This window comes from Lepidochelys kempii, chromosome 18 (assembly GCF_965140265.1).
Source record: "Lepidochelys kempii isolate rLepKem1 chromosome 18, rLepKem1.hap2, whole genome shotgun sequence".
NCBI lineage: Eukaryota > Metazoa > Chordata > Testudines > Cheloniidae > Lepidochelys > Lepidochelys kempii.
In genome coordinates this window covers 15,075,929-15,103,439 of record NC_133273.1, presented here as the reverse complement: position 1 = coordinate 15,103,439, position 27,511 = coordinate 15,075,929, and the positions used below count along the sequence as shown (strand labels likewise).

Genomic DNA, 27,511 nt, shown 5'->3' with positions numbered 1-27,511 from the left:
TTAAATATACTGTAAATGCTGGAAGGAGAAAATTAGTTAACACATTATTTCTATAATATACCTACACTACTCATCAATATATTACAATATATTCTACAACAGAACCATTCTTTTTGGAATTATAGAACACCCAGGAAGACTCAAAATGTGGAGAAATGTATGAACAATTTAAAATACTGAGCTATTGATCAAACTATTTAAAAAACAAACAAATAAACTAACAGCCATGTCAATCAGCAGTTCAAGGACATCTCCTAGCACATCATCAGCTTGGCCTGTCCCACAGAGCAAGAACACAAGGCGTCATACAGTAGTTAATATGGTCAGCTTTCAGTTTGTAGTCTATGAGAGGTGTAGTGCCCAATACAACTCAACTCCCCCTTACTCATGATTAGGCCCAATAAGTAGTGCTGTTAGTGACATTGTGGCTGTGGGGGTGTCACTTATGTATGTAAGGATGCCAATGGGACCACCCTAAGACTGCTCCTGACAGCAAATTTGCCAAATGAGGTGGAAGAACATCTCTTATAAGTCTCCCACATAAGAAGAGTCTTGCCACTCTGTCATGCAATAGAGCCCTAAACCATCTCTCTCGCCAGCAGAAGCAGGTTCAATAAAAGATCATACCTCACCTACCTTCTCTCTGGATAAAACATATCATTTAAAGCAATTGGGCAACAGAACTCCCCTTTTTGTTTCAATGTGTCTCCCCAAGAACAAAATGCCTTCCATACCAGTGGTCTTCCCTTGCTGGCATTTTGAGCCTACAAAACACTCGCACTTGTAGAAATCTTCAATAACTGCCTAGGACAGAGTTATCCATGGCTTATGTGAGCTCTCTCTGAGTGCGTACAATTAAAGCCATGTTTGCTCACTTCAAACTACTCCCTGCTAATCATCCCCCAAATGGCTTTGGGTAGATGCTGGTCTGTAAGAAGGGAATACAGGAACTCTGACTCCATCAGCAACTCTCCTACACAAAACAGAATCTTCACTCAGGGAGGAAAGATTGAGGTTCTCTCAACACAACGTCCTTATTTCTTCCATTATTTCTAAAATTTACCCAATTTGACCTGAGAAAAAGGGAGTAGATCTCATTTTTCTGAACTATGACTTTTAACAAATATGCACATATCTGCCAGAGTTTTTTCAATCACAAACTGTATTATTCTATACATCAGCATTCTCCCATTGCAAATTCCACCTTCACACTGATCTGCTCTGACTTGGGATATTATGCCATCACTCTGAAATCCAGGTCGAGGGTCTGTTTGACAGATGGGCTACGTGCAATGACAGTTTGGATAAGATCCTAAGTCCATCTCTTTTCAATGCAATTCTCATGTTAGGAGACTGAAATGAGGGGGGAGAAGAGGTGGTTTATTTGACAAACAAAATCTCAATTTCCATAAAACTGATAAATTATCTCTGTATTTATTACACACAATGAGACTGTTCTGTATTTTTGCAGAGTCTAAGCTTTTACAAGCACGTTTGCAATCATTTATTCCTCAAGGATGTCTGAAATATCTTCAAATATTCTCCAAGAATTCAGCCAGTTTTATCTGCCACTTGTGGCTATTATCAAAGACTGCTTACAGGAGGAGTATAAAGGGAGGAGAAGACATTTCCTTGTTCTATATCTTGTTAGTTTCTCTCTACACTTTGCACCAGACAGAATGCCACATGCAGAGCCACAGACACGCACAGATGCAACTGGGATCAATTGTAAGCACTGTGACAAAAGCAACATAATCAGGGTTTGCACAATTTACCAGATGTCAATTAGCCACAGAGGTAGATATGGAAGATGAGAAAGAGTACTTGTGGCACCTTAGAGACTAACCAATTTATTTGAGCATAAGCTTTCCTTTTCTTTTTGAGAATACAGACTAACACGGCTGTTATTCTGAAACCTATGGAAGATGAGAGTGGGGGACTCCAAGCAGCAAGGTCCAGGGATGGTACTGGATGAGAAGCCCAGTCTCCAATTGCTGGGGAGGTTATTAGGATTTTCACAACAATGCTGTCCCTAGATTCTGTCTGGAAGCTCCTATCCTCTCTAAGCTGCTAGAAGCCAGGAGTTTTCTGTCACTTTTCCCTGTTCCAGAGGCCTCCTGGCTGCAGTGAAATGGAAGGCTCTTCACTATCCTACCTCTTTTCCAGAATATCCTGGAGGCTGCAACTGTGGAAGTGAAGCAGGGATGGAGAAGGGAAAAGTTCTCCATTACTGTACTCTCCCCTTCCTATGCCTAAGTTTCACTCAGTCTCTCAATTCCAGCACCTGTCAAGCAACAGCAGCTTTAAATCAATATGGCCCTTGAATGTTGATCTGTTCCCCACAGGGTTTCTTAATAGGAATGAGGAAACTGTCTAGACTTGTTAATTTCAGGCTGCTACTATTTGGCAAAGCTTTGAGAAACTGCAGAGGCACTGAAGTGGTCTGCAGGCTCATGAAGACCACACTGTACTGGTTTATATAAGGAAGGTCATCTTCACAACCATAATTGCTAGAAACTTTGTTATGCAAAAACTTAATTTCCATATAAAGCAATGATTAAGCCCACACACTTGCACACGAAAAAGCTTCCTATTTGACACTGACAAGTAGGTTTGGTTTCTCCAAACATATGGTTATTAATCCAAGAGTTTGCATTTTTAGTGCTTTAACATCTCTAAAGCACTGACGTAAGCCTTAACATCTTGTAAGGTATGTAAAGTATTATCCCCATTTTGCACATGGAGAAGCCAGGGTACAGACTAGGTAAATGATTTGTTCAAAGCCACAAAGCAAGTGGCAGAGCTGGGATTAGAATACAGGAACTCTGGGCTCCCAGCCCCAGTTCACTAGACCATGCTGCTTCTACCCACATTCTGATTTAAAAGGTGCTTTGACGGTCTCTATAATCATCATACAGAAATATGTGGTGATCTAAGGACTATGAAGTGAAGCCAAATATCACTTCCTTTTTACATAATCCTTCAGATTTATGTGAATGATTAAAACTGTTTAGGTCAGGTTAATAAAAACAATTTAAATCCCAGAACAATATTAAAAAAAACAAAAAGCCTTTTAAACTCTTTATACAATGCACACTGTTCCCCTCCCTTTGAAACATCATTCATGGGAGAATAGTACCGAGTGATCTACAAAGGGCTGGTGGTTGTTACAAGGACAATTATCAAGGGGATTTAATGTCCTTTGAAGCCAAGAAAGAGCATCGCCACTTCAAATGTCATAACTTTCCTCTTTATAAGGCTGTCAAAGAACGATTCATCAGGAACACAGGGAAACTGGGGTACATCGGCCAGGAATACATCATTCCCTTGCAAACAGCCAGTTACACCAGCATTGGTTGTGGAGGATAAGGGGCCTCCTGAACTGCAAGTGTGGATCCTGCAATGCAACTGTTGCATGGAAATGAGACTAGGATGGAGAATTTAGAATGGTGGTGTAAAGTCCACACCCCAAGATCAGGCCAGAGACAGGCCCCAAATCCTTGCCTCTCAGGACTGTGAAACCACCTTCTAGTGCTCAATCACCAAGTACGATGGAAAGTTTATAGTTTTATACGCACATTTTTGGTCAAACATTTTGTAGAGTATTGATATAGACAAAATATAAAAGTTTCCACTGTCTCATCCACTCAGGCCAGTGGAGAAAGCAGCAACCAAATAAAAGAACAGATGGCAAACCTGTGTTACATAGCTGCAACTAACAAGTAGATGGGCTACCTTTGCTACCAGAGAAAATGAGAGAATATTTCCTCAAAGTCAGAGTCATGTAAATCTTTTAGAATTAACCCCATTTAAAACGTTTCATATTCCAGTTACATAAAGCTGCTAAAAATAAAGGTGGAAGAAATAAATAAAGTAAAAGGTATATAGTGTGTTTATTTTAATGGCAGGATATCATTTATACATGTACTACCAAATCTTGGAAGGATTTTACATGCTATCAACTAAGTCATTAGGACATCACAGATCAATGTTTGTCCGCAAAATTATTTATAGCAATCAGAGATGATTTTTACTTAATAGCCACAAAGTCTATTTAAGTCTATTTACTAGTCTATTTAAGTCTATTTACTAGCACAGGGACAGTAACTATCATAAAGGAAACCACAACTAATACTCCTCCCTCCTACTCCTTTAAAAAGGCTAGACAGTTGGTTCTTTGGTTTGGCTTATCTAATTTCTACAGCAAATATTGGACTTTGGCACACCTAACGCTGTGGCAAAGCTACAAATATTTGTCTAACTTAATCATTCACACTATATTTAGGGTGTGTGTGTCCGTGTCCCATTCCCCATTTTCCCCAGTAAATAGGACTTCAGCTGCATGTTAAAACGTGCGATAAAACCAAGATGGTTATGATGCAAGGGTGTTAGCTGGAAGTACTTGCATGCAGAGAGCAAATCTGAGTAGCTGAACATTTTCAGCCCCCACTACGCCTCCCCACTATACCAGAAAGCTATACCTTAAAAAAAAATTCAAATAAATCATGCAAACTAAAATTAGATTGAGTTATTTTGGAAAACCCCAGCGCAAGCTGCAAACATCTGAAAGACAGAGCCCATTTCTGCAACCCCAGTCACAGAAACAGTCCCATTAAAGTAAATGGACTACTGGCATCAAGATTACTCAAAGTGAGGAAGAGCTGCAGAGGTAGGCCTCTGTGATCCATTCACTGAACAATGTTTTCCACTCAAGCAGTGCTATAATTAAAATAAGAGATCCTGTCTGAAAAAAAGCAGGTTCTGGGGGATGAAGAGAAACATCTACAAGATTTTAACTAGATCATTTTTTTTAACCAAATCTTCAATAAAAATCCAGAATATTAAGAAGAAAAAGAAAAAGATATGTCAGCTCCCAAATTCTATCTTATGTGAGAAAAACATTGATCTAAAATTGCTTTTAGATAAGCAATAGATCTAAAAAAAGATTTTCTTCTTGTTGTCCACTGATTTAAATACATTCGCACACAGATCAACCCTAATGAGATTTATGCCCAGAGAAGCGCTCTTTAATTTTAGACGTTGGTCTCATTTTCTCTGAGTAGTGGCCTATTTTGGTTAATGACCGAGTAGACGACAGAATTTTTTCTGCTACAAAGCCCTCTCTTCCTCAGTACAGTAGCACTGTTGTAATCATGAGATTAAGTCTGCTTATTCATGTGTGAAATGGAGACTTGCTCCTCCCCTTATACTGTAGGCTGCCTACAGCAAACTGGGCCTGCATATTCTTCATAATATCGTAATGCCGAACAACAGTAATATTTCTCACTGCCTTTTATTGAGTTTACAAAATATGGTACCATAAATATTTGCATTTAACGTAACAAAACCTTACTATCAAAAGCAGAACCTTTGATCTTTGCTTTTAAGGTACATAATCAGTTTCCGCTATGACGCAATATAAAAGTGTGATTCAAATGGCAAATTTATACAAGGTTTCTTTTTGCAAAAAAAAAAAAAAAAAAGGGCAAATTATCAGGAGCCCAATATTCATGGTTCAAACGTAAATTCTTCCTGCAGCCAACCTACACAACAGTATACTCCATTTCTATATAACCTAATATCCAAGGATTGAAAAAAGTTTTGCAAGCATCCACTTATCAAGACTCCACACCCCTGTGAGGCAGAAAAGTATTGTGCACAGCTTATTGAAAACTACAGCACAATGGATGTGCCTAGATCCTATGTCGTGTTATTTGTAACTAGTTTATTGTACACGCACCTAAAGTACAATATACAGTAGGGTGAAGAGTGAGGTATAAGAACTTATATGGAATAGAAAGTAAAGCTGGGGTGCATTTTAGAAATCCTTAACAAAACAGATTTGATTTGCCCAAGATGTCAGTCTATGGCAGACCTGGAGTAATGCATACTCCCCTCTCCCATTCTTAAGTCTTTGCCAAAAGACCCCACTTCCTCCTGCTCCAGACCTTATTAACAAAACCTTTCACAAGACCATTGACAAGAATCTACAGACGTATCAGACCAGGTAGACCACTATTCAGTGTCCCTTATTTCCTAGTTTCATGCCCTTTGCAGCACTGATTAAAAGCATTCCATATTTATATAGTGTTGACTCTCTCGGTAAGGATGTTATCTTGTATAATAAAACATAGTAAAATTAACAGTAATTAGGAACAGTTAGAAGCAGAAAATATTGTCTCAACACAGCTTTGCATACCAGCATAAATACAGCATTCAGGATCATGACTGGTAGTGAAGTCCATAAGGGAACATATCTAAAAATGCTCTCATTCTCATTGCAAAGAACTTCCTGGGGCACAGCAAACCTCAGAGCTCATGTCCACTAACTCGGGCTTGCACAACAGGACTAAAAATATAAGTGTAGATGTTTCTGCTTGGGCTCCGAGACCTACCTCCAGAGCTGGGTTTCAGAACTCCAACCCAAGCAAGATCTACACTGCTATTTTCAGCCCCACAGCACAAGCCCGTGTCAGATGACCCAAACTCAGACTCACTGCCCCAGGGTTTTGGTTTGGTTTTTTGCAGTATAGATGCATACTTAGTCTCAATATTGTAAAACAAAATTTACCCACAGAAAACACACACCTCAGCAATGCCCATCCCAACAAACAATTAAGAACACGGACAAAAGATCAAATCAGATAGGCTGAGTCAAATCCATTGTGCCCAAAACTGTCTTAAGTAGTATCCTAACACATACATGGTCATCATATGTGAACAATGAGCAAAAAAGCTTGTTTGTTTACCTTCAGTATGACACCACGTTCTGCACAGACTGTCTCAATGTTGCCACTCACCAAGGAGGAAACTGAAAAGTCTGTTACAAATATCAGCAAAATCTGCATGCAACATAAAACACAGTGCCACTGAAACCGTCACTGCTGTAGGAGGTGGTGACAAACTAGCTGCAAAGCACTCTGCACAACAGGATGCATGTGTAAGGATGGGAGAGCAGAATTTGCTATGAGTAGCAGGCACATCTATTCTAACAGAAAGTGCAATAGAAATGTATTTGAATATCTGCCCAGAACAAAGGATCTCAGCTTTTCAGATGTCTATACACACACACAGTAATCCATATGGAATACTACTTCAGAAAGAGAAAGGGCTAAGTGAATTTGGTATTTGAGCAATTCCAGAGTGTTTCAAAGTCTGAAGTTTGATCTACCACTAAACCCCTCTCCCTGGGTTAACAGGAATGTGTTATGAAACTACAAATTTCATTAGACTAAAATATTTATGATTCCATCATTGCTTTTATTTTTTTTTAAGTAGTCTAGTTCCTTTATTCTGTAGTTTTCCCTGGCAGAAAATACTACTATGAAGTATTGTGTCCCCACTTTTCTGTATTTATTTTACCAAATAGTGCAGCATTTTGCCAGGAAGTTGGCTGAACAGTTTATTTCACCCTGAAAAACTATGCAAGGAACCACAAAAGAGGCCTTAATCAACCACTGCCATTTCTCTAAAATTTTCCAACCACTGCAGCTCCACCGGTGACACCAACAGGGGAGTGCCTGTGTAAACAGAAAGAAAAGGAGTACTTGTGGCACCTTAGAGACTAACCAATTTATTTGAGCATGAGCTTTCGTGAGCTACAGCTCACTTCATCAGAACATCTGATGAAGTGAGCTGTAGCTCACGAAAGCTCATGCTCAAATAAATTGGTTAGTCTCTAAGGTGCCACAAGTACTCCTTTTCTTTTTGCGAATACAGACTAACACGGCTGTTCCTCTGAAACCTGTGTAAACAGAGGGCTCATTTGGTATAAACCTGCTCTGAATGAAGTTAGGCAATCCAGAGCTTGAAGTGCAGGAAGATGGTTGGAGCCGTTTTCACTAGCAATTCCACCACTGCAACAAGTGGAGTGAGAAATAGTGGGAAATTTTTGGAAAAAAATCCTAACACAGACACCCCCCTAGGTACTTTATCAAGAGCACATTAAATGGCTAAATGAGCTTGTGCTTTTTACCTGTTTCTATGTTAAGCATGAACACCAGTGTGCTGGACTTCTCTATAGCAAGGGTAGTCAATAGTGGGCCAAATCCAGACCATCAGATGCTTTTGAACGGACCAGGAAATCTTTTTGGTTATCATTATTATTGTTATTGCAGTGTGAAAAATGTTTCTCTGGAGTCTGGACCTTGGCTATACCTTGACCAAGAAATATAGACCTTGACAAAAAATAATTGACTACCCCTACTCTATGGCATGCAACATAATTTCTCACCCAGCGGTTCTCCAGAATGCATTTCCCTACCTTGCATCTCAGTCACTTGTCTGGCAGTTGCTAGACAATTTGCATAATATAGGTGTGAAATTTCCAGGACAAGGAGGAAAAAAACAGCTTTGTGCAGAAACACCACTGGCAACACTTTTACCAGAAGCAGTTTAAGTCGCTGGTTAAGAGATGATATACCTCTGAAAATATAGTCATTCAGTAAAACACATTCAAGGCCATGTCTACATTACCAGTGGTGGTTCATGCAAGTTACGTTGGCGTACGGCTCCCAAAGTCTGTGCATCATTTGGGCACATGCACGCATGGTTCCTTGCACTGGTGCTGCATGTACTCACCAGCAGCGTTTGAGAGCATGTAAAGTGCGGCACACCATAGGTATCACAGAATATCAGGGTTGGAAGGGACCTCAGGAGGTCATCTAGTCCAACCCCCTGAAAGGTATCCCAGTGTGCTGCACGCCACCATCTAATGCAGTGCCTTTTGGGAAACACTTGCAATGCATTGTGGGATAGAAATGACTGATCCAGGGATCTCTGGGAGCTAAGAGTCAAATTCCCAGCATGTAATTTCTCCATCCCATAATGTCATCCATATCCCATAATTTTGTGCCTTTTTTAAAAAAATCCCACAAACCCACGTGGCAATTTTGAGTCTCTCTCTCACAGAAGCATAGAGTCCACAGAGCTCTGCATTATTCTCATAAATATTACAAACATAGGATGCATGATTCTCCTGTATTCGCAGACCCGCAGGAAATACTGTAACAACGGGGGACATGGTTATTTCTTCAAGGACAGTTTGCTGAGGAACATCAAAATAATTCAAGACTGTTGGCGACATTCACGGAACAGCTACAGATGCGTCAAGCACCACTTCTGGGCTCAAGAAACAGGCGTTGACCGGTAGGACCACATGGTGATGCAGGTCTGGGACAACGAGCAGTGCATGCAGATCTTTTGGATGGCCACATTCCTAGATGTATGTGCCAAGCTCACCGCAGCTCTCCGGCATAGGGACACCAGTATGAGAGTTGTTTTGACTGTGGAGAAGCAAGTGGCGATCACACACTGGAAATCTGCAATGCTATATTGCTACTGGTAAGCAGGAAACCACTTTGGAGTTGGAAAATCCACACTGGCAGCCATTGTCATGACAGCATTAGGGCCATTAATCTTGTGCTACACAGGACTGTGAGCCTTGGCAACGTTCAGGAAATAATGGATGGATCTGCAGCAAAAGGATTCCCAAACTGCAGTGAGGCAACAGACAACATGCCTATAGAATCACAGTAATATAGGGCTGGAAGGGATCTTGAGATGTCACTAAGTCCCTACACAGTAGCCGGACCAATTAAATCTAGACCATCCCTGACAGGTGTTTGTCTAAACTGTTTTTAAAAACTTTCAATGATGGGAACCCTGCAACCTCCCTTGGAAGCCTATTTCAGGTTTAACTACCTCTGGAACATTCTTCCTAATATCTAATCTAAATCTCCCTTGCTGCAGATTAAACCCATTACTTCTTTACATGCCTTCTGTGGACATGAACAATTGACCAGTGTTCTCTTTGTAACAGACCTTAACATATTTGAAGACTTATCAGCTCCCCACTCAGTCTTCCTTCCTCAAGACTTCAGTCAATATGTGATCCACTATAACCCCCCGATCCTTTTCAGGAGCAACTACCACCTAGCCAATTATTCTCCATTTTGTAGTTATACAGTTGATTTTTCCTTCCTAAGTGAAGTACTTTGCACTTGTCTTTATTCAACTTCATACTGATTTCAGATCAACTCTCCAATTTATCAAGGTCATTTTGGCACAAGTGCACCTTGTCACACAGAGTACATCGACAGAAAAGGCTACTTTCCTATGGTTATGCAAGCACTGGTGGATTACCAGGGACACTTCACCAACATCAATGTGGGCTGGTCAGGGAACATCCACGAGTCTCACATCTTTAAGAACGTGGGACTGTTCAGGAAGCTGCAAACAGGGACATTCTTCCCCGATGAGTGGATGACCACTAACAATATTGAAACGCCAGTACTGACTCTGTGGGACCCAGCCTATTCTCTGCTCCCCTGGCTCACGAAGCCGTACATCGGCCACCTCAGAAGCAAAAAGGAGGGATTCAACTACCAGCTCAGCAGGTGCAAAATGACTGTTGAATGTGCTTTTGATATACTGAAGAACACTGGTGCTGTTTACTTACTAGATTGGATCTCAGTGAAAAAAATATCCTAAGGGTTATAACCATGTTGTGTCCTGCATATCATCTGTGAGGCAAGGGGGGAAAAGCGGACGCTAGGGTGGAAGCAGAGCAGCTGTCTGCTGAGTTTGAACAGCCAGACCCAAGGGCTATTACAAGAGCCCTGCATGGAGCTATGCGGTTGAGAGAGGCATCAGAAGAGCACTTTAATTGTCAGTCACAGTCATGTTCTGTGCTGGAGCCTTCTCTGGGCCTGGAGCTTTGAGTGATGTTAAGAACTTTGTAGTGTCTGCTGTACATTTGTAAATTTGAATCTTTTCCTTCTGAAGTTATGAATTATGTGGTGCTTGGATTACATTTAAAAGTACTGTTTGCTTTGACTCCCACTATGTATTCTGCAATATTTGCTGTGAACTAATAAAGATAATTTGATTTTCCAAAAATAGAACTTTATTGAGCAGGAAAAAGTATCATGCGAAGAACCACAGGCAATGTTACACACATTTTTAATATAACAGGGGAAAACTTAAAGGAAGTAAACCATTTACGTCCATTTGAGTAAACAAATGTCATCTGTTGTGGCTATACATACACTGACCTGTGAGAACCATGGTTGGTGTATGTGAAGCTGTGGTCTTCCTTGCTGCCCCTCTTCCCCAAGCGTGGAGTGATAGGGGTAATGATATGCCCCAGGATGCCACGTGGTATGTTGGGGGTGCAGGGAGTGGTAACCATGAATTCTCCAAGTACTAGAAAAGGTGGTGAGTGCAAGGATTCTGTATATGTAGGTCAGTCAGGCTCTGCAGCCTTTGGGTTCATCCTGGTACATTTCACACTCCTTGTCTTACTGGGATTCCGGGGACCTTTTTCCCTGTCCTCTTTCTCCACACTGTTGGCCATATTGGCCCTCCAAGCCCTTTGTTCAAGATCCAATGCAGCACTGTCTTGCAGGATCTCACAGATTGTGTCCTCACTCATCCTCTTTTTTCTCCTCCTCAGCAGAGTCTGGCATGCTGCGAGCGTGGAGGGGGCACCCCTCTCGGCTGGGGCACCAGAAGCTGCTGATAAAAACAGACAGATAGATGTACCATTAGATTTACAGTCACAACAGAAAGGAAAAAAGTTTCAAAAATTCCCTCCCCTTATTCCAGTCAATACTTTTTAAAAGAAATGCTTATATGCACATTGCCTTTGGAGCACTTCAGCACAACATCGCTCTCCAGCCCCAGCCATGGTAAGTATGAGCTGCCGGGAGGAGGCGGGGAAATGGAAGCTGTTGCATGAAGCTATAAAATTTCTCTCTGCATGTCATGGGTAGGGACATCAGGTAATGGCACTGAACACTGGCACTGTTTTCCATAGGCAGAGGTGATTTTAGCGGATATCTCACTCCTGAGGGTCACAAAGGCACAGAGAACACAACTGCTATGGGCACACCGAGGCTGCCTGGCCCCAGAGGCCACGAGCCTATCTACTGCAGTAGTGCTAGCCCAACTCTTCGCAGAATGGAACGGGAAAACCTCCTGCCATGGAGGGAAAAAAATCAGGCTGTCCTCCCTAGAAACCTTTGAGAAAGGACTGCAAAGCATTGCGAGTACAGTGTCACTGAGACCTCTCAGGAGGGTGCAAGGGAAATCCCAATGCACATCATCATCGTGTTCTGTGGGCCCCCGCCTCCCAACTAAACCAACAGGCAATGAGAAGCAGATGCCAACTCTGCCTCTGTACCCCTGCCTCATCTCCCACAAGTCATACAATGATAAGTCCTATACCTGTGTCTTGTGAACTTAGAGATGGGCCAGTCACCATCTTTAAACGTAAAGGTTGTAAGAAAAAGTGCATGCACACACTTACCTTACCTCCCCCTTTATCAGGCTCATCTGTGCTTGCCTGGTGGACCGGACTAATTGATGAAAAAGTCTCAAACAGGTCCTGTCTTGGGGTATGGCAGGATTCCCCCACCACATCTCCCCCCTCCTTCTCACTGTTTGCAGCAGGGGTCTCGGTCTCAGGCTCCTCCAAGGTATCCACAGTGCTGTACGGATCTCCGCCAAGCCTGGCATACAGTTCTGTGTACAAATGGCAGGTCTGTGGCAAAGAACCAGATCTATTTTTGCACTCCCTAGTCTTGTGTTATGCCTGGAGCAGTTCCTTCGCTCTCACACAGCACTGCTGCTGATCCCCTGCCGTACCCCTTTGTCTGTATCCCCTAGGCCATCTGCTCACAGAGGTCCGTGTTTTTACTTCTGGTCTGCAGCTGTGCTTGCACAGCATCTTCTCCCCACAAGCCCTGGAGATCCAGTAATTCCCTGTCTACTCCAAGCAAGAGCATACCCAGTACTTGTCTGCACGCATGAAGCCGGCATGATCAGTTGGGCAGTTGCACAAAACAAAGGCGAAGTGCTAGGTATGCTCGACAAGGTGGGCAATCAGGAAAAGACATTTCAGGCACACACGAAGGAGCAAGGGACTGGCCTCTGGGCAGTGGAGTTTAAATTTCTGACCAGAGCAGTCACTGTCTTAGGGAATGGGCGGCGTGGGACAAGCTGCTGGAGGACTGCTATGGTTGACACAGGTCATGCAGTGTCTACACTTACACCACATTAACCTCAGTTGGTCAACCATGTCTCTATGCTGTTCGAGGGGGGTGGTTCAATCTACCATGTCACTGTACCGGGGTATTTACACTGTCTGGAAACAAATGTGAGTGTAGTGTATTCTGTAGCTTGTAATGAGGTATGTAACCTTCTATATTAGTAGTACCCAAACTACAACACAGAGAGCAGCATTAGCAACCTGTTAACTACCTAGAGGACATTGCTAATTCATATATAAATTCACAATTTCTAGTCATGTGGAAGGAAAATAAATTGTAGGAAAATTATTCAAGTGGTAAGTTCGGCCTCAATCTGTAGTTATAGGAAGTGCTTTACTAAGCCTCCAGAGCCACACTTTAGTCATTAAATATATTTTCTGCTTATAAGCCCTCCATTAAACTTGGATAAATAATTCTAGTAATTTGAACACACTAGCTGAACAGGTCCAAGTAGCATAGTAGGTTAGTTAATGCATTTAGGCCTGATACAATGAGGTGCTAAGTGCAATGCTTTACAAAGCTGGGACATAACCATTTGTTTTTTGAATACTTAAGTAGAAATCACTATTCAGCCACAAGCAAACTGAGTTTAGCAGTCAAATTCAAGTACGCTGTGGACACTTACTCACATCACAAGACCACCACACTGGCCAGCACAATGAACAGCCTCTGCTCAAGCCAATCTCAAATCTAATAATCAGGACAGGATGGAGGTGCTCTGGAAATTAACTGTGAGGCCTGTACCATGCCTAGTTTTACCCAGTGCTATTCATCCCTCATTTCATTGGGCACTAAATTCACAAAAAATATGTAAAAAACTATAGAATTTTAGAAGACAAATGAGTCTATAAAATGATAAATTAGAAGGAAAAAATTCTCTCAACTTGCATAATTACAGGCTATTGTTCCAGAAAAATTAAACATAGAAATCCTGAAGCTATGTACTACAGTGAAATCACATTCAATACTTTCAAAACAGACACAATTCCTCAAAAAAACTTCCCCAAACTGTAAGGTGAGATCAGACATTACTCCTGAGGAAATTCTGTGCCAAAAAATTAAAAATTCAACAAAATTCTGCATATTTTATTTGTTAATCAATAAATGCGGAGGCTCCAGCATGGCAGTCAGAAGCACAGGCCATTGGCTGCACAGAGATGGGAAATCACTCTGCAGCCATCCCCCACCCCCAAGAGACACGGACTTGACAGTGACGCTGCACCCGACCCTGACACAATGCAAAGGCTGGGCATCTCAGGGCCCTGCCCCTCTATGCCAGGAGTACCAAGATAGAGAGTGATAGGGACAGAGTCTTGCACACCAAGCCCTGGTCACCGATCCAGATGTGGGGCAAACAGGCTCAGCCGGTCAGGATCCAAATGTGGAGAGGCTTAGTGGGGGCGGGGGGATCCAGGTGTGGGGTGAGAGGGTTCTGTGTGGGGCAATCTGTGTGCGCGTGGCTTAGTAGTGGGTCCAGGTGCAGAGGGGTCTGGATGCACAGGGGCTTGTTGGGGAGTTCCATTTACTGGGGGAAATGGGCCTCTGCAGGGGGATTCAGGTGAAGGTGGTTGGGAATCAGCTAGGGGGAGGGGAGGGGTCAGTGTGGGAGGCTCAGTGGAGGAGCATACATAGAGCAAGAACAATTCTGTTCTTTTTTGCTGAAATATAAAAATTGAAATACTTACATAGGACAGTAAAAAACATTGTGCATTTTATTAAAATCACATGATATGGTTTATTACATTTGTACAAGAGTATGTTCAAAGACTGAAACTTCAGAGAAAGCAATCGTCTGCTGAATGTATGATTTAAAGGTAAAACAAGCATAAAAATGTCAAGGTATTTGCTTAAAATCACAAAACTCTCTTCTACTACAGTAACCTAATCCACCTCAAATTCAAGTCTTTAGAACTGCTCTCCATGTGCTATAGAACAAAATTCACCAAATGCCTGTTATCCAAGCAATCAGGACCCAATTAAATCTACTCAGCACTGCCCAGATTAGCCTGTATTCTCCAACAGTCATGTAACCTCTCCCATTAGATAAATATCTACAAGTTCAGTTGAGATTTATTATTGGCTGACATTCTTAGTTTATACTGAATTGTGATCTCCCCTAAGAATGACCGTGAACAAGAAGATATTTCACAAAAACCCACTTTGAAACTATACTAAATTCAGAGAATATCAAATAAATATTTTAATGTATAGCATTTGAATATCACCAGGGATGAGGAGAGGGAGAAATGAGGGAAAGCATTATATGACAGGATGGCTACTGGATGCCACGCTATAAGTCCACTGGAAATGTTCATGAACAAGCTAAAACCTTTTTATGGCATTGACTGGGTTTTGCACAAATCAGTTGAATTTGTCCAATAAGCCATACGCAACTTAATCCAGACTGTCCAAAGAAAAATTCAAAGTAGCAATATTTTAAGGACTAGGTATTATTTCCAAGACAATACAAATTCCCAGTGTTGAGTCCCAACTAAGCACTTTGTTTACAAAAATTCAGTAATGTGTTCCACTGCAAATAAAAGATTAATAAATACATATACCACACATACTTTAAATGCCCTTAAGAAAACTAAAAATACAAGTATGTCTTGATCAGATAATTTTGGGGTAAATTTCCTTTGGCCACCCATCCCATGTCTACCTCCAGCACTAGATTAACTGTTGCTCTATTTGTGGCAAATAGTTAGTATTCTTTAGAGGCTCCATAAAAGCAAACACAAGACAAACAACTGGTGCATTCCAGATGCAAAATCCACTGCATTAACAAGTCAAACTGGAAGAAAATGACACCACTGTTTATGAAGCATGTCTTGCCTGGTCAGCACTCTCTTGAGCTGAAAGGAGGTGTCCATGACTGCAATGCAAAGCACCTTGTGGAAAATCCCATATTTGGATTAATATTTTCAGGGTACATCAGAAGTGTTTGCATCAGCAGTTCTTCCAAAGTCTCAATTCCCTACCACAACAATGTAGACACAGAAAAGGGTGTGCAAAGACCCGATCACTCCATGTTGCATCAGCGTAACCAAAGTAATTCTTTTAAAGTGATTCAGTTAAGTCGTTGCAACTTGGTGCATGGGCATCCTAAAAATCAATGTAGATGTGTCTTTATGTAGTTTAGTTTGTTCCTATAAATTTAGTTTTAAGCTAGTAAGTATGTCCACATCGGCGTTTGCACCAGTTTAGTGAAACCAATGCAAGTTTGAGTGCTGACGAGCACTAAGATTTGCAGCTACAAAATGCTAACAAATATCCTTATACATAGTATTGCTAATGCACCAATTGAGAGAGGTATGAAAGAGCTAAGTGTTTCAAAGCTTTAGTACCTTCCTAACCTGGTACAGAATTACAACTCATCTCCAGTCAAGACTATCGCTAACTACGTTCAAAATGACCACAGAGCTGTGTACATAACAAGGTTCTGCCGACTGTATTATTTAAACAGGTGTTTTTAAAAAGTGTTGTTGAATTTAACTATTGTGGAACTCCCACAGGAAAACAATGTAGAGAACAAAACGAGTTACAGTCATCTTTGGCATTTTCAATAGTACAGCATGTCCTTAAAAGTAAAGCAGCATGTAGCCAAAGGTGATTCTGTACAACAACAAAAAGATAACTAGACAGCCAATTGCTGTACAGCAACTTACCATAATTTATACTGGTCATTACCACGTTTAAAGAAAGCCAAAAAGATTTACTTTCATCTTAAATACTTATTCTCATCTTGTGCATTAAGCATTCATACCCCTTGGAAAAGAACTTTAGGGCCGAAAGACACTCTTGTGCAGGTGCTACTGTGTTCACAATTTATTGTACCTGCCTTTTAGCACCCAGAAGTAGCTGTGCACACAAATCCCACCATATAGATAGAGCTAAGCACCTGATTTTGCACACAAAAATCCACACAGGCCGAGGGTCCATTTAAAAATCAAAAGCATGAATCAACTTCAGTTTGCTTTTCCCAACAGATTGTCACATGCTTGATCACAAACAGAAGTTACTCTCACCAGTGGAGGATCAGAGTTCCCCCCCACCCTTTGTTTCCAGATGCCACTGTTTTTTCAGTATGTATTTGCAAAGAATTTCCCTGCCAACAACAGCTATCCCTACTATATCCATTCATGAAAGAGCACTCTTTCAATTTAGACCAGGATGTACTTAAATTCACGTAGCAACAGTGGCATGTACTATTATAAAGAGAACAGATACAAGGTGAAATATTAACAGGAACCAAGAAGCCTAAAAAAAATATTTGTTTTGGCTTTTTAAAATGTGTTTTAGCTTGTGTGGCTGAAAAATAATATATATTTTGAATATATAAAACCTAAAAATAATGCAAGAGAGGACAACACAATTTTTTTAAAAAAACAACAGAAAGCAGTAATATAGTGAAACAATACAGCAATTTTTCATACAGTATTCATAATTACTTTATTATACCATGAAAAGGTAATCAGAATCTGAATGAGCCAATAACCTTGGGTTGCTCCCTCTTAACTCCTTTACATCATTATTAACTATAAAACATAGGCTGGCTGGGTATTCCAGCTCTAATTACAATATTCTAATATTAAACATGCAGTTTAGAGACATTCCTCCTCATACTTACAGTCAAACACACACACCAAGATTACCTAAAAGCATTCAATTATTCTGTGGGAACTTCTGTATAAAAATCTATTCCCTACTCTAACCTCCAAGGAATAGCTTTCTTATCAGGAAAGGGAAATCTGATTTTTGGCTCCTTTGTTAGATTTCAACAAGAAATGGAGCAAATACAGTATGTTTTGACTGCTTGTAAAAGTAAATTCTGCAGGGAATTGTTACTATATCTGATTTAAGGAAAGGGGTTTGTTTGTTGTTGGGTTTGTTTTTTTTTTTTTTTTTTTTTTTTTTTTACTGCCTGAGGTTTATAGCCTCTTGCATTTTGGCTCAATCACTTTTATACTGTCTTGTAATACAACCACCTGCTGCGGAAACTCTTAGTCATCAGTGACAGACTAAAACCAAAAATCTTCACATTGTGGATAAATTCAAATAAAGGAGTTCTCAGGTCCATCATGCGCTTGGGGAAAAATATCTACTCTCTGCTGGGTTTCTACACTTTTCAAAGTGACAGTACCTATGAAAAAAGATGAGCTGACAACAACAAAGAAGCTGTGAACTTTCTCAGGGTCAAAGGAAGTAACATGCTGGTCCTATTTTAAGTAAATATATAATTTTCCTAGAATTGATTAGGGAGGTTTTAGTCCCCTAATCTAATCAGGAACAAAAGAATCCACAGCCACAACTTCAATACCAGATGGAGTAACCTCTGGCTGCTATCATTTTACCAGCTAGATGAATCATGGGAGAGACGATAATGTTTAATTTAGTAGCTAAAATACACCCCGCAAACCAAAGGCCAAAACCTTCCACACAAGAGGGGGGAAAATATACCACTGATTTAGTGTTATAAACGCTAACAATGCCTTCATTTTTAACATTCTTGCAGAGTATTTAATTTTCCAGACTTCAGGTGCTGCTACATAACATGTAATATTTCTGAAAAACTGCAACTTTACTTCTCAGAGTATTCTGATCTCTACAAAAAAAGGGCGTCTAATTGTTTGACAAAGTGATCACTATGTCAAACTAGGGCTATCTTTTTGTTGTTTTAGTAAAGCATATAAATCTGCAACAGACTAATTTAAAATAAAGCTCTGCATTATTAGGTAGAAATGCTGCAGCAGACCTAGATTAGGATTAGCTAGTTTTGAAAAATTGTGTTTCCCTTCCCTGTCAGTTAGCATAGTAGACCTTACCTTACTTTTGAAAAAGGAACATGAAAATCTGAAGATATCTAAAGTCTAGGAATTATTAAAACAGTTCAGGTTTGCTGGAGAACTTTAGATTGTTGCCTCTGAATTATACCCATTTTCACAGAAGAGCTTAATCGCACTGAATCATTCCTCTGAAATTTGCACTGTTATTTCCCCCTTGAGGAACTGTGCAGTCGCATTGCTAATGCGAAATTTACAGCCCTCATTTCCCCCATGCTTTTGCTAACAGTAGGAAAAGCCAGAATTCTAACCCTGTTGTCATATGAGAAACATATAGTTATAATAAACAAAATTCACAGATCACAGTCAAATATTATTTATCCCAGTAACCAAATGTTTGTGCAATCACTGGGGCTTTTTGTTGGCAGAGCTGCATAAAAGTTTCCTAAAGAAGCCCAGCTTGTTTTAATCATTTACATTTTTCAACATTACTTGTTCTTGCTTTGCATTCAAAGGTCAAAACTCAAACTGCTACCTCAGGCAAACTTGGGAACAAATACGAATTGTTGTGAGCTCTCTCAGTGAGAATTTAACATTTACTATCATTCAACCTCTGTTACAAAAGGATTCACTGATAAACTTTCAAACAGACATAAAAGGGCAAAGATAAACGAGATTCAGTTCACACTACCATTTGTGTGTCATATATGAGTCCAACACAGTTTTCCTGATCAGCATCAATATTTGCCTTAAGATTCACATTATAAAACAGTGTTGCAGGTTTCATAAATGTCAGGAAATACTAGAATGTTTGTCTATAGGCTAGTGTGGCTTGCAGATTTCGGGGGGGCCTCATCCATGCTGGCCAGGGAACTATATTAGAACCTTAAAACATGGTTATTCGACTGTGGCATGGTTGTAACCTTAGTGAGACTCCAGATCAGACACTATAGCAAAAAAAAAAAAAATTATATGGAATTTTGAATATGTATATTCCTAGAAAGACTTTCAAACAAGCAATGTTTGGTGTTTCAGAAGCAGCAGGAAAACCTGGTGAAGAGCTGACAATGATTTTTAAGAAAGGAAAAATTAACTTAGAAAAAACACAACCATCTTTCTCAAGAGGAAGGGGTTGGAATGTAGGTTTTCTAGAGTATGAAACAAACTAAACAAGAATGCAGCCACTCAAGGTTTAGGAAATATAAGCAAAGTTCTTACTGAGAATGGATAACTTAACACAAGTGGATCTTAAGTGCACTGAAGATTTTGAATACATAGCTTGGTAACAGTATCAGAGATTATTTTGACCTAGTATTTATTGAAGAGCAGTTTACCATGTAAGGGACTATTCTTTAAACTTGTGGGGCTCAAAACGAGTTAAGGACTTAGAACACTGCTGCTTCTATCACACGTTTTAAAGTTAGTAGATAACTTGATAGGTCACAGAGTAGCAGCCCTGTTAGTCTGTATTCGCAAAAAGAAAAGGAGGACTTGTGGCACCTTAAAGACTAACTAATTTATTTGAGCATAAGCTTTTGTGAGCTACAGCTCACTTCATCCGATGCGCAAATACAGTTCTGAATACTGTAAAAAGCATTATCCGGAGGCTTTTGACAAATAGTTCATCAAAACATGCAGGCCACATTATTTTATTTTTTAAACAGACCAATACATTTTATTGCTTGTATGGAATATTGGTGCAAATAACTGACCCTGGTTCAACCTCTGGTTACCCGGCACATTTACACATCAGTGTTGAAGATTAAACAACAGTGGCCCTATATAGGGCTTTACATCCCAGATATAACAAGTTTCACTAATTTTAGTTCTTCTTATAATTACTGCAGAACTATCCGTTTTCCTGCTTCGTCGTCATAAGGGTACATCTTCACTGAAGGTCTACAAAACTGTATTTGAGTTACTGTGTCATCACTGGTACTGCACCCACCTATGACGTTACCAGCATAGTGAAAACTTCATTCAGCATTTAGCCTATAGCCTCAGATGAGCCAGCTGTGGAGTTGCAATTTGGTAAGCTCTACCTTAGCAGCTGCCTCTTGGGAATTAAGGCCTGGCTGGTGTCCCAGCATAGAGTCAATTCCACCTGTACCTTCCTCTTTCTGCTTAAAAGGCTCAATATGCAAGGTTCTCAGATCCTCTACTGATTTCCCTTTAGGGGAATACCAATATTTCCCCTTAGAGAAATATTGCAAATACAAGCTCCCAAGTTGATTTTCATCCATTTTTTCCAGTGATTAACCAGCTCATTTTCCTCCTTGTATTTTCCCTCACCCGAAATAAACAGAAAATAATAAATTGTAAGCTTGTACTTTGCTCCTTCACTTTTGAATCTGTTAGGGTTTGTTCAGCAAGTGTTTGAGTGTGAACCTCAGTTCGCTGATATTGGGTTGCAACTCCTGCAGCAACTATGCCACTGTGGCATAATGGGGAGTACCCAGACCAGTAAGGGGTCCTGTCACCACCTGCCCTGTAAATCTTAGTGGCCTTTGTGCTGTGCATGTATGGCTCATTTCCCTAGTAGCCAGCCTACAAGCATCAGGTCTCACTCTGGCTCTCACAAAGTAGTTACTCCTTGCAGGGTGACACCAACAGCCCTTTCAGTCCCAAGTCTCTCCAAATACGTCCTCCCCGAGTTCTTAATTACCAGAGACTTGGACCGTTTCCCTCTGGTTCATCACCTGCGAAGATGTAAAACCCACTCCTGAGGTATCAGCCTACTTTGGCCCCCACCCTCCATAATTTACACACCAGATACCTGCTTTGGGGGGTGGGGGGTGGGGGGGAGGGAATAAAATTAAAAAAAAAAAGTTTACTAGAAAAATCAGATTCACAAATAAAAATAGTAAGGGAAATAAAAATATATACAGGTTACAGAGAAACCCAAGAACACAGCCTCAGGTTTTATGCTCTCATTAGATAAAATCCCTTTTCTAATGCAAGTTATCTATTGCCCTTAAGTCAATTTCTCAGCATACCCCTGAGCTACAGGAGTGGGACTGAGCCTTCAATCATGAGGCTGTCCCTCAAGGTCTAGATTTAAAAAAAAAGAAAAAGCTTAAATCAGTCCCAAGCCTGTTTTTAAAAGGCTGTTCCCCCCCACTCAGTCCATGGTGACTCGTTTATTCAGAGTGGGGAAATTCCCTCTTGACTTGATAGGAGGGGTATCTCAAATGTATTTCCATTAACTCTGTTGGTCCATCATAGTATTTTCCTGGGCAGGACGCTGAATCATTATTTGAAGCTGGTTTCACGTGAACACCTGGCTGGAGTTGCCTGTTCTCGCTAACTACTCAACACCCTTTTCTGAGGTGTAGTAGTAGAGATTATGAACACAGTTTTCTACATACACAAACATACAGATTCATAACCACAGTCTATATACATCTTATGATGGCAACGAAGTTCAGAACATTACAAGGGTTCATAAAAGACCTTACTTGACATGCATTGGAACCTCGCTCGAACGTGCAACTATATAGCACAAATTCGCATATAACGCGGTCACGGCCATGGATCCCAAATTTAATTACTTTAATTGCAATTCATTTTAACCCGGTCTCCACGTTAACGTGGTACCACGCATGGATCCCAAATCCCACGTTCTAGGGACAGTCCGGTGTACTTTTATAGTTCAGTAATACAGTATACAATCAGTTGCTTTAACTGCTTGTTTTGGGGGTTTAAATCTTTTGTCCTCCGCTTGAGGTATCTGGACCATCACTAAAAGAAAAGAAATACTTGTGGCACCTTAGAGACTAACAAATTTATTTGAGCATAAGCTTTCATGTCACTTCATGAAATGCATCCGATGTAGCTCATGAAAGCTCATGCTCAAATAAATTTGTTAGTCTCTAAGGTGCCACAAGTACTCCTTTTCTTTTTGCGAATACAGACTAACACGGCTGCTACTCTGAAACTGGACTATCACTGTCGCACAGGCAGCCGAACAGGGTTTACAGCACCAAACTTAGGTGAGAAGATGGTGTGTGTGAATGGAAGGGAAAATAGGAACACCACATTTGTAAAAGCCCTTAGTATTTTGGTGAACATTCATTATTTCTCCAAAATGTTAATGGACCGTAGCCTCACTACACATTCAGCTCTACAACCTGCATTTTCACCCTATTTGTTATCAGCTAATTGGGTCTGAGATAAAGGCACCACATTAGATGTATGTATAAACAGATTTCACACGTTTGCTTTTACTGACTGTTTTTCCTGCTTCCAATTCAGCCTACATACTCTTATAACCACAAACTGCTCTCAGTTCCAGGAACATTCTGCCAAATACAAGAACTAGTGTGTGTTCGGACCTAGCAAAAAAGATGGCTTAGGCCTGGTCTATTCTAAAAAGTTAGGTCAATCCAGCTACATTGCTCAGGGTTGTGAAAAATACACACCCCTAATGACACAGTTAAACCGACCTAATTCCAAGTGTAGACAGCATTTAATTGATCTAATAATTCTGCTGTGGATTTAGTTACCACCTCTCAAGGGAGGAGGATTACCTATGCCAACGGGGAAAACTCCTCCCATCAACATAGGTAATATGTACACAGGAATGCTACAGCGACAGGGCTGCAGCTGTGCCACTGTGGCATTTCAAGTGTAGACAAGCCCTTAGTATAAAACACACTGGGTTCACTGAAGCAGCAATGCATTGTCTGTGAGGGGCAACATATTTAACGCATGGTTTCTGACAAACCTCATATCCTTGTTGTATTGCCCCCATTTAAGAATTTACTAAAAGAACCCAAGCAAGTAATTTAACAGTAGACAGAGACAGTGTTTCTGCACACAAGATCATGCTATACATAAATCTACACAATCACTTTAGACCCTGAACAAAATGCATAATGAAATTAAGTTACTGAGTCAGATCCACAGCTGATGTAAACTAAGGTAACTCTACTGGGTTCATGGAGCAATGACAATTTACACCAGTTGAGGACTTGGCCCTTTTAATCCAAACTGCATACAGCCTCTACACTTTAAGGGTAGTGCATTCTCCATCTTTATACAGATATGGTTTTAAAGGATTCTTAAACAGTACAGAATATTTGCCTCAGTAGTAATTCATCCACAGTACAAACCACTGACCTCCTGTGACATTACAAAAATAGATAGTTCCTTCTGGATACTCATAAGCAACACAATAGCTAGCATAACCCTTTGACCCCAAAACAGGCAGGTTTATGAGAAGTCTATTAATACATGGCTTCTTGCTTTCTTTCCTCCCCTGCCACCCCAAACCAAAACAAAAGGTCTCTCACAAATGAGCTATTAGCTACTGATACTATGAAACAAAAGGTTGTCTTGTCCCATCCCATGAATAAAAATGAGCAAGGAGGGGGTTAGAGGATCCACCAAGCAATTCTTTACAACCTCTAGTGTAGGATACTCTACACTGCAGAAGGAAGTCAATGCCTTCTGATATAACAGCTGTACACAGTTACATTAAATAAAATAAAAAACTAGTGCACATAATATACAAGCTATTCACTGAACTTTAGTGAAAGCTGAAAGAACAGTATCTTTAAAGATGCATAATTTAAGAACAAGTTGACTAGTTATACTAAAGCCAACAGCATAAAGAAGATATGCAAGTATTTGAGAAACAGTCACAGCTATTAAAAGTAAAACAAAAACACACTATCTACTATAAAAAACACACAAAGGAAGTGAGATAGATTACGTCAGCTCTTGCCTCAATTCATAAATCCTAACCACAAGACAAGAGAAATTTTAAACTGCCTTTCACTGGAAACTGCTTAAAGTGAATACATGCAGTTTAAGTCTTAAAATATGCTATTGAACAGCACTCGCTGATGCATCACTTTCAACAGCCACAGGGGGGGAAAAATGGTGTAATCCTAGTCAATTCTATCATGCAGCCAGATCAAATAACATTTCAAAAACTGGCTGCCAAGCACCCAGCCTGCCAGAGTACAATAAGCACTTGAGTGTGCTGGACTCAAAACCACCTTTCACTGCTCCCAGAGATCTTTATAACATAGTTTAAACACTACTAAATTACAGGGTTGGAAAAAAACAAAAAAGCTTTTAAATGTTGCTCCCACACAATTCTTCAACTTGCTGTAAAGCATCTAAAATGTCTGCCTTGTGCTATTTTACATGGCAATATATCTATTCAAACATGTGATTGCCTTTAAGAACAAAAATCTGACAAAAATGCAGATTGTGGTGCAAGTCTGGAACTAATTGCCTACAGATCAATGGCTTTACACTGAAATAACATTGCCCTGTCTGTAGGGTTTTAAATCCTATTTATTTTAATTTTGAGTTCCCAGAAGGAATCCTGTGCTAGAATGTAGAATATTTAAATTTAGACCCCATGAATTAAGGGTCACATTTCTGCTCTTAACTTTTACTTATTTTACAAGTCTTTTAAAAAAATCGGACTAATTTTAACTGAAAAATTAGTCTCCTTGTCAACTGCCATTTTCATTCATATACAATTAAAAAAGATTCCCATATGGCTGAAAGGAAGCCATCCAGTCACACAATACCCCATGCAGTGTAATGCCACATGTACTCAAGAAAGGCTTAAAAACGGATTGTAAAACAAAGTAGAGCTGGTTTCTTTCTCAAGAAACAGAAAGTGGTCAAGCAGGTCTCCCTGTCACTTCAACTAAGAACAGGGTTTGAGCAAACATAGAAGAACCTTACACCAATCACTGTACCAATTAAAATATAGAAGGCATTCCAAGACACTTCTGCACCCTAGCAAGTGGAATGAAAGTGGATTTTCAACCAAGCAAGGAAACTTCAATCTTCACCTCACTTGCATAAAAATAATGTAGAATCAAAATGTTTGCTCTGCTTAGTTAACTTTGTTAGATTAAAAACATACAAAGCAAAACATTCACCTGAGAAAGGGGAACCTGTGGCCTTAAAGCACTCTGAACTTGCCTTCAGGGCCAATAAGAGCTATCTCATCACATACCACGTCGATCCAACTTTCCTTGAAAACCTGGAATATCCGGAAGGACAAAGATAAATGAATAAAGTCACGAGTTTCTCTATCCAGGTGTCTTCTGTTGTACAGTGAGAGTGATTTATTATCATCATTATTCTATTTTAAGACTAGTAGGGTGACCATCTCAACATTCTCCTCAGAATATAACTTCATTTTGTGTAGTGCCTTTCATGTACTGTTAACTATAGTTACGGAATTAAGTAGTGTGTAAACGCACCCTCTGGACTCACACCCATAACATGACCTGCAGCAGATCTGACTTCCTTCAACTGTAGCCCACTTACAGGAGTCAAAAAATGCAGCCCTAGCATCCAAGGACTTCAGCCAGGACAGGGTCCAAGGTTCCTGTCCATCTCAGGAGCCACACACAACAGTCCCCCCGCCCCCCTTTGCGCTGCACACTCACCCAGCCAACCTTGGGCTTTAAGCTTTGCAGTTCCTGAAGGAGCCGGACAAACACAACTTGTCTGCAATCCTAGCAGCTGCTAAAGAATGACCCCTGCGGACTTTGTGTTTCTTCTCAGGAGCCTGCAGGACGGTGGCTGCTGCTGTGTCCAACAACATGCAGGACCATGCAAGGCCCATGGAGGAGAAGAGGGAGGGAAGGAAGGCAGGTAGGAAAGGGGGGCGATAGGGAGGGAAAGGAGGAAGGCGGGGAAGGGGGGGGAAGGCGAAATACACTTGGTGAACAAAAGGAGGCCCCCTCTTCTTTACTGCAGAGTAGCTGGGCCAGGCGGAGGAGAGAGCAGCATTGCCCGAGCTGGAGCCTGCCCTGGGTGCACAGCCAGAAGCCCCCTGGCTTGCTGCAGTTGGCTCCCCTCAGCACATGTACACTGTACTGCTGCTCCCCCTCTCGCAGGCTCCGAGTCCTCAGCTGTTCGGCTGCAGACACTTCCACATGCCTCTGTGACCCCGTCTCTTTTCTTTTACCCAGACACCAGGAGGAGGAAAAAAAGAGACAGAAGCACAGCCTCCAAAAGACAACGGGCGGTGGAGAGGAAAACCCGGAGCGGAATCCAGCAGCAACAGCTCTGGCCATGCACAGGCACATAGGGAGCACGCTCAGGCTGCCTCTGCTGCTTATCCCTCCAGTGCAAATGACACCACGAAACAGGCTGAACACACACACATTCCAGTCCCAGGCAGTGTTTGAGGCTTGATGCCTAACCCTTCAATGCACAGATTGAGCTCTGTCTTTGGTGCCTGTCTTCTTCCTGGCCACACTCTCCACCTGCCTCTCTCTCTCTCTCACACACACTCACACACACACACGACTCAGTTCTCCATGCTACTTGTGCTGCTCTCCATACATCTTTGGCCATATACAGGCTCACGCACGCACGCACCTCCACTCTCCTTCTGGCTGATGCTGTTGCCTATCCTTTCCCTCCTCCCCACTCAGCCCAGCCGGAACCGAGCTGTGTGATTGATGGCAGCTCTTTAATAGCGTGGTCAGCTAGAAAATGCATCTGCAAGCAAGATATTAAAGAGGCAAAGCATCCCCGGGAGTGATCAGCAGCTCACATCCTAGAGCTGCAGCCAGGAATATTAATGAAACAAACCCCCTTACATCTACAAATGCAGATCAAAACACAGGGGGTGGGAAAAAATGCAGATAAAAAAAATAAAGGGGTGGAGGGAAGCACACACAGAGC

The 27,511-nt window shown here is 41.0% G+C and overlaps 1 protein-coding gene across 13 annotated transcripts in view; it reads right to left on the bottom strand.

Annotated features, from left to right (window-relative positions):
• RERE (arginine-glutamic acid dipeptide repeats) overlaps window positions 1–27,511 on the bottom strand; it is a 402,477-nt gene that overhangs the window by 294,279 nt on the left and 80,687 nt on the right. For 2 of the 13 annotated variants that reach the window (XM_073316829.1, XM_073316835.1), the window contains exons 2-3: window positions 12,311–12,525; window positions 11,055–11,517 (exon numbers count right to left, since the gene is read on the bottom strand). The exons of 1 other annotated variant lie outside the window; for it this stretch is intronic. The gene's annotated coding sequence lies outside the window, so the exon portion shown is untranslated. Of the gene's footprint in view, window positions 1–6,749; window positions 6,834–11,054; window positions 11,518–12,310; window positions 14,727–25,746; window positions 25,766–26,262; window positions 26,801–27,511 lie in introns of those variants that run through there. 10 more of the 13 variants (XM_073316830.1, XM_073316832.1, XM_073316833.1 and 7 more) reach the window with 10 other exon arrangements.